We start from the raw sequence: 6,752 nt of genomic DNA on the forward strand, positions 1-6,752 counted from the left end.
CCATGAACCCCAAATCCACCCCTGGGACCCCCCAAAACCTCCCCAGGACCCCAGATCTACCCCGGGACCCTCGAATCCATCCCTTGGACCCCCAAAAACCCCAAAATCCATCCCTGGGACCCCCCAAAACCTCCCTCCAAACCCCAAATTCACCCCTCGGACCTCCAGAATCCCTCCACAGGCCCCCTCAGGGATCGTTCCCCACGAAAAAGGGCGGGAAACGTGAGGGGAGAAAAAGGGCGGGAAACGTGAGGGGAGAAAAAGGGCGGGATCAAGTGGGGGGGATCACTGGAATTTTGGGGGGGTCAGCGACGCTGAGGGAAGATCAGTGGAATATTGGGGGGGCATCAATGACATTGGGGGGGGTCAGTGACACTCGGGTGGGGATCAATGATGCTGTGGGGGGGCCGATATCAGAGGTTATCAGAGGAAATCGCCGCCGCCGTCCTCCCGTGCCCAGAGCCCCGCCAGGACCCCAGCGCAGCTCCGGCTGCAGGCGGAGCAGGAGCGGCTCCTGCCGCCCGCAGCGATCCCGGTCCCGATCCCGATCGCAACGCCCCCCTGGTCCTCCGGCCCCGAGACCCATAGCCCGCCCGCCGGGGGAGGCCGCACCGCTCGGGAGCCGCAGCCGACACTGACAGGACCCGAACCAGAACGGCCGGTCCCATTTCCGGCCCCGCCTGGCTCCGCGCAGGGCCGCGAGCAACCTCGGCTCGGCTCAGCTGTGAGGGGCGGGGCGGGGCCGCGGGCGATGGTCCCGCCCCCATCCCGGGCAGCGCGGCGCCGGGGCGGGCTCGGGGCGGAGCCGGGGCGGGCTCGGGGCGGAGCCGGGGCTCTGTGAGGCGGGGCCCGGAGGCAGCCGGGGCCGGGCAGTACCGGGGGCGCGGCTTCAGGGGCGCGGGGCGGGTCCCAAGTGCACGGCGCCGGGACCCCACCGGGGCGTTCCTCACCGAGCCCATAGAGCAGCAGCTACTTCCGCCACCCTTTTGAATCCCCGCGATTGGCGGGCTCGCTGAGGCATCGGCAGTGCTGATTGGACAGCGGGCCCCGGGAACCGCCCCCGCCCCCCGGCCCGCGCTGAGGGCCCGGGGCCTCCGCCCTCAGACCGGCTCCGGCTCCAACCCGGCCCGGGCTCTGCTCCGGTCCCCCCGGCCCGCCCTGAGGGCCCGGGGGCTCTGCCCCGAGACCGGCCTCGCCCCTCCCCGCCTCGCCCTGTAGTAGATTTCTGTTTGGTTTGTGGGAAGAAACATGTGTGAGAAGTGAGAGTTGTGCTGGAGGGGTGCTGCTGGGATGAAAGGATGGAGTAAATCTGCTCCGAGGATGTGCGATGAAGAATTCAGGGTCAGAGGTGGGCAGTATTTATAAACTGTCTCCATATTTCCCTGTATCTCTGGGTGTTTGGATTTAGCCTGGGATTGTCAGCTAAGTTATAAACAAGCCAACCCGGCTACTGAACTCCCAATGAACGTTTGGAACCCTTGCACAGAAAGACAAGGTAGTGATGATTCCAAAGGAGAAAATGTAAATGAAGGGTAACGATTGCTGGGAAATTTCCTTAGGAATTGTGAACCTCACACAAACGGAATTTAGGAGGTGGAATCCCAGTTTCAGCCTTGGGCACGTGCAGGAGCAGAGGGATCCTTATTCACAGCAAGGAAAGCCCGGTGCCCCAGCGTGTCAGTGCACACAGTGCAATGTCCAGGAAATGAGCAGCAGGGACTGGCAGCAGCTGCAGGTGAGAGCTGTCACAGGATGATTGAGGGGACAGAGCAGCCCCAGGTGAGAGCTGTCACACTGATGAGGGGACAGGTGGAAGCTGTAAAGGATAACGAGGGGGCGGGTCCTGCCAGCACTGCTTTAAGAGGGGAGCCCGAGCTGAGTTTGGCACGGAGCTGCGGGAGGAGAGGGGTTTATGCTGGGCTCCCAGGTGAGGCTCATGGAAGGATGGTGAGTTCATCTCACAGGGGCTGGGGGAGGCCTTGGGCGTGGAACATTACTTCAGGAGGTGCTGAGGGACAAACCTTTGTGCCGAGCAGCAGCAGCAGCACAAAAGGTTGAAATAAGTTTCGGTTTGGCATGTAGTGATGGGATTGGCGTCTATGGTGTGCTAGTGTTGTCTAAAGGTTTAAACTTTAACGTTTATTTTTAAAGTTTTAAGTTAATGAATTAATATGGGTCGCAAGACATGGGCTTTTTCCTTTTTATTTGGCTAGGGGGAAGTCTTTAACTTTGGGGGGGCTCTGAGTATATGTTCTGGAGTATTATTAAGGGGTTTGGACATGGTGTTGTTTTTATTATATTCAGTAGTTTGACTAGGGGTGATAAGAGTTGGCTTTTTTTGCTGGAATTTTTTTGGGGTTGTCTGTTTGAAAATTTATATATTTATGCAGTTAAGTGTGCTGGTGTTTCTGATGTAACTCTTCAGCATATGTTATTGTTTGTGTGTTTTAGGTGGTCTACTTGTCTTACACCCTGACCGATTGGCCAACAGATCTGCTGAGATCATACATCGATGTTTGTTTTATTTCTTGTAGCTGAATAAGAGACAGCAGCCCGGTGACAGCAGGAAATTCCCAGAGAGCGAGGCGGCATTCTGTGGCACCCGGCGTGGATTCTCATCCCCAGACGTCCAAGAGATAAGTGGAGGGTTCAGAGCCACAGAGGGGATGAAAGTGGAGTGCTGGGTCAGGACTTGTCAGGAGGGGTTTTTGAGTCAGGTGTGGAGATAGGGATGTCCAAGATGTGCCAATTGAGAGTACAGGTGTACCAGCCCGACCCCACCCCTACCCCAGACCCGAAGGAGTAGCCCTAAAGACATGCCCGTTTCCCTGAGTGCAGGTACAGGCAGGAGCCCTTATGCAGGACAATGCCAGAAGGCCTGGCTGCGAGGTGTAGGGCTCTAAAGAAGTTGGGTTTAGAAGGGGGGAGGTGTAGCCACACACACAGAGGCTGAGGTAAAGGACTCGAGGACTAGAGGACACACTGTGAAACTCAGGGGAACAGGCTAGGATACAAGTCAGAGTACAGGTGTAGCGGCCCTCACAGCACTGCTACCAGCACACTTCCCCTGAGAGCAGGTGCAGGCAGCAGCCCTAGTGCAGGAACACACCAGAAGCTCTGACCTGTGCAGACACAGTCAGGCTAGGGCCAGGCAGGAAGCGATAGTGGGGAGCAGGATCCAACAGGGCTGGGGATAACGGGGGTTTCCCGCCCCACCCACCCTGGGATTCCCTGTCTCTCCGCAGCCGGTGGAAGTGCTCCTGATTCCCTCTCGAGGCGGCGGTTGGTAAGGCTTCGTGCCTTTTGCCACCGCAAAGAGTTCGGCTCTGTCAGCCTCTGCCCTGTCTCAGGGCCACGTTTCTTAGGGTAGGCAGGGAACAACTGTGGATGTACCTGTCCTGCGTGCGGGACAGCTCTTGGGACCCTAACGGTGCAGAGCGTCCCCGGCTGCAAGGTCTAGGGCTCTGAAGAAGCAGGGTTCAGAAGGGGGGAGGTTACAGTGATACACACAGAGGCTGAGGTAAAGGACTCAAGGACTAGAGAACACACAGTGAAAATCAGGGGTACAGCCTAGGATACAAGTCAGAGTACAGGCATCCCGGCCCTCACAGCGCTGCTGCCAACACCGTTTCCCTGAGAGCAGGTGCCGGCAGCAATCCTAACGCAAGACAAGGCCAGAAGTCCTGAGAGGTGCAGGCAGTAGCCCTAAGCTAGGGCCAGGCAGGAAGTGACAGTGGTGGGGCAGAGTCCACAGGGTTGAGGTTCACCGGGGATGTCCACCCTGCGTTCCTGTCCTGCTCTAACCGGGGATGCTCACAGCCCTAATGGAGGCCACGGTGGGTGGGCTCGGTGCCAGTAATGCCTCTAAGGCTTTGGCGCTGCGAGCGTCGGCCTCCGAGCTCAGCTGACGCACGCACGGGGCCCGAGGGCCCGGTCCTGCTTAAGAGACGGTGAGTAGCAGAGCTGCTGGGTTTTGGCTGATGTGCAGCTAAGATTATGCTTTGATATTTGGTTTTCTTTATTGTAGCTGACTAGGAGACAGCAGCCCAGTGACAGGAGGAATTTCCCAGAGGCATAGGCGGCCTTCTTTGGGGCCCAGCGTGGATTCACCTCCCCAGACATCTGAGAGATAAGTGGAGGGCTCGGAACTAGGGAGGGGATGAAAGTGGGGGTACCAGGGCAGGGATCACTGGGAGGGATTTTTCGAGTCTGGTTTGGAGCTGGGGATGTCCCAGATGTGACCCCTTAGGCTACATGAAGGGAAAGTCTCATTTTTCATGTCAGTGCTGAGGTGTGCAGGGCAGAGCAGTCCTGGTGTGTGTTGTGTCACTTGTCTGTTGTGCACTCTGTCTGTTTGGTGTCTTGTCTTTTCCTTTAGTCCTTTCAGGGGCCTGTCCAAACCCCTGGCATCAGTCTTAGCATTTCTGATCTCTGTGCTCCTCAGCCAGGTGCCTTTGTCTCAGCTGCTCGGACACTCATCAGAATCCATCTCTCTTCACAAGCATCCGGTCCGATGCCTTTTCAGGTCTTGTTCTGAGCTGTACTGACAGCCGTGCACCGCCCTGATCCATTCCGGCGGGTTAGGTCTTGTGAGAATGCAAAGACAGGTGGAGGATTCTGACCGTAGGATTCTCGGGCATCCATCTCTGCGTTTCTTGGGATAAGTCATCCCGATGGCATCTTGTTCCTGCAGGGTTCTCTGAGCCTGGCCAGCTCACCTTCCATCTTACCTCGGTCATCTCATTCCGAGTTCTCTGGACCCTCAGGGTCATTCTTCTTGCCCAGAGTTTTCTGTCCCTGTTGCGTCCCCTCGTTTGTCCTGTGCTGTGTCACGGGTGTTGGTGTGTGTTTGGCCGGGAGCTGCTCTGCCTTGCTGCTCAGTCTGGGTGTAGGGGTACGAGGGTAATAGTCCTGGGGGCTTGAAATTTGTGATGTGGGGTGTGGTTAGACTGTAGAGGGTATTCCTAGATTGCCACAAGATGTCTGGAGCTGTCAAGGTATCCTGCAGCACTCTGACTTTTGTCCAAACTCTGTTTCAGATGCAGAGAGATGAAATCTGTGGCAGAGCCCCCCATCCTGGGTGAGGGGGCTCCCCTGAGAAGGTCAGTCCCTGTTTCTGTTTGCAGGGGAGGTGTAAATGATGGCTGTGTTACAGCTCTGTTCTTTGTCTTTATTTTTAGGTGGTGAAGCCGGATCTCAGCAGTCAAGCTGACGTGGGCGAGGTGAGCAGTGACTCGTGGACAGAAGCCGTTGCTATTGTTCAAGCCTCACTCGCTGGTGCAACTCTAAGCCTCCGTTCTTGTGTGTTTTAGGGAGTCCACTCGCAGGAGGCCGAGCTCCCCTCTCACCAACGGGACGACAGACCCGCGTCACCTCACCCGTGAGCCCTCAGGGAGCATTCCAGGAGTCTGTGATGGAGCCTTGATCTTCTCCTTGTGAAGGCCCCATCCAGGTAGGCTTGGATAACGGCCGAGGAGTTGAGGTGAGTCAGGGAGGAGAAGGAGGAGGAGGGAGGGTCCCCTCAAGTTCCAGCGCTGCCACGTCACCTTGTCTGCTCTTTACCCAGGCAGACCCTGCGATGCCGGCGTTGGCCTCTGAGCGCAGCTGAAGCGCGGGGCCGAGGACCCAGGCAAGCTTAGGAGACAGTGAGTAGCAGAATTGTCGGGTTTTGGGTGATGGGCTGCTAAGATCACGCATTCATGTTTGGTTTTTTTTGTTGTAGCTGACTAAGAGACGACAGCCCGGCGACAGCAGGAATTTTCCTGAGGCAGAGGCGGCCTTCTTTGGACCTGGCAGGGATTTGCCTCCCTGGATGCCTGAGAGATAAGTGGAGGGCTGTGGCTCACAGAGGGGATGAAAGCAGGATGCCAGGGCAGGGATCACCGGGAGGGGTTTTTTAAGTCAGATTTGGAGTTGGGGGCACCAAGATGTGACCCCTTAGGCTACATGAAGGGAAAGTCTCATTTTTCATGTCAGTGCTGAGGTGTGCAGGGCAGAGCAGTCCTGGTGTGTGTTGTGTCACTTGTCTGTTGTGCACTCTGTCTGTTTGGTGTCTTGTCTTTTCCTTTAGTCCTTTCAGGGGCCTGTCCAAACCCCTGGCATCAGTCTTAGCATTTCTGATCTCTGTGCTCCTCAGCCAGGTGCCTTTGTCTCAGCTGCTCGGACACTCATCAGAATCCATCTCTCTTCACAAGCATCCGGTCCGATGCCTTTTCAGGTCTTGTTCTGAGCTGTACTGACAGCCGTGCACCGCCCTGATCCATTCCGGCGGGTTAGGTCTTGTGAGAATGCAAAGACAGGTGGAGGATTCTGACCGTAGGATTCTCGGGCATCCATCTCTGCGTTTCTTGGGATAAGTCATCCCGATGGCATCTTGTTCCTGCAGGGTTCTCTGAGCCTGGCCAGCTCACCTTCCGTCTCACCTCGGTCATCTCATTCCGAGTTCTCTGGACCCTCAGGGTCATTCTTCTTGCCCAGAGTTTTCTGTCCCTGTTGTGTCCCCTCGTTTGTCCTGTGCTGTGTCACGGGTGTTGGTGTGTGTTTGGCCGGGAGCTGCTCTGCCTTGCTGCTCAGTCTGGGTGTAGGGGTACGAGGGTAATAGTCCTGGGGGCTTGAAATTTGTGATGTGGGGTGTGGTTAGACTGTAGAGGGTATTCCTAGATTGCCACAAGATGTGTGGAGCTGTCAAGGTATCCTGCAGCACTCTGACTGTTGTCCTGACTTTGTTTCAGATGCGGAGAGATGAAATGTGT

The 6,752-nt window shown here is 56.7% G+C and overlaps 1 long non-coding RNA gene across 1 annotated transcript; it reads left to right on the forward strand.

Moving 5' to 3' along the window:
* Positions 1–5,398: 5,398 nt before the first annotated feature.
* On the forward strand, positions 5,399–5,879 carry LOC136304864 (uncharacterized). Its single transcript, XR_010724872.1, has 3 exons — positions 5,399–5,482; positions 5,567–5,645; positions 5,723–5,879. It is a non-coding gene; the product is annotated as an uncharacterized lncRNA (long non-coding RNA).
* The last annotated feature ends 873 nt before the right edge of the window (positions 5,880–6,752 follow it).

The sequence above is a fragment of the Chamaea fasciata genome, unplaced genomic scaffold, assembly GCF_029207755.1.
Source record: "Chamaea fasciata isolate MVZ Bird 193981 ecotype frontalis unplaced genomic scaffold, bChaFas1.0.hap1 SCAF_209, whole genome shotgun sequence".
Lineage (NCBI taxonomy): Eukaryota > Metazoa > Chordata > Aves > Passeriformes > Sylviidae > Chamaea > Chamaea fasciata.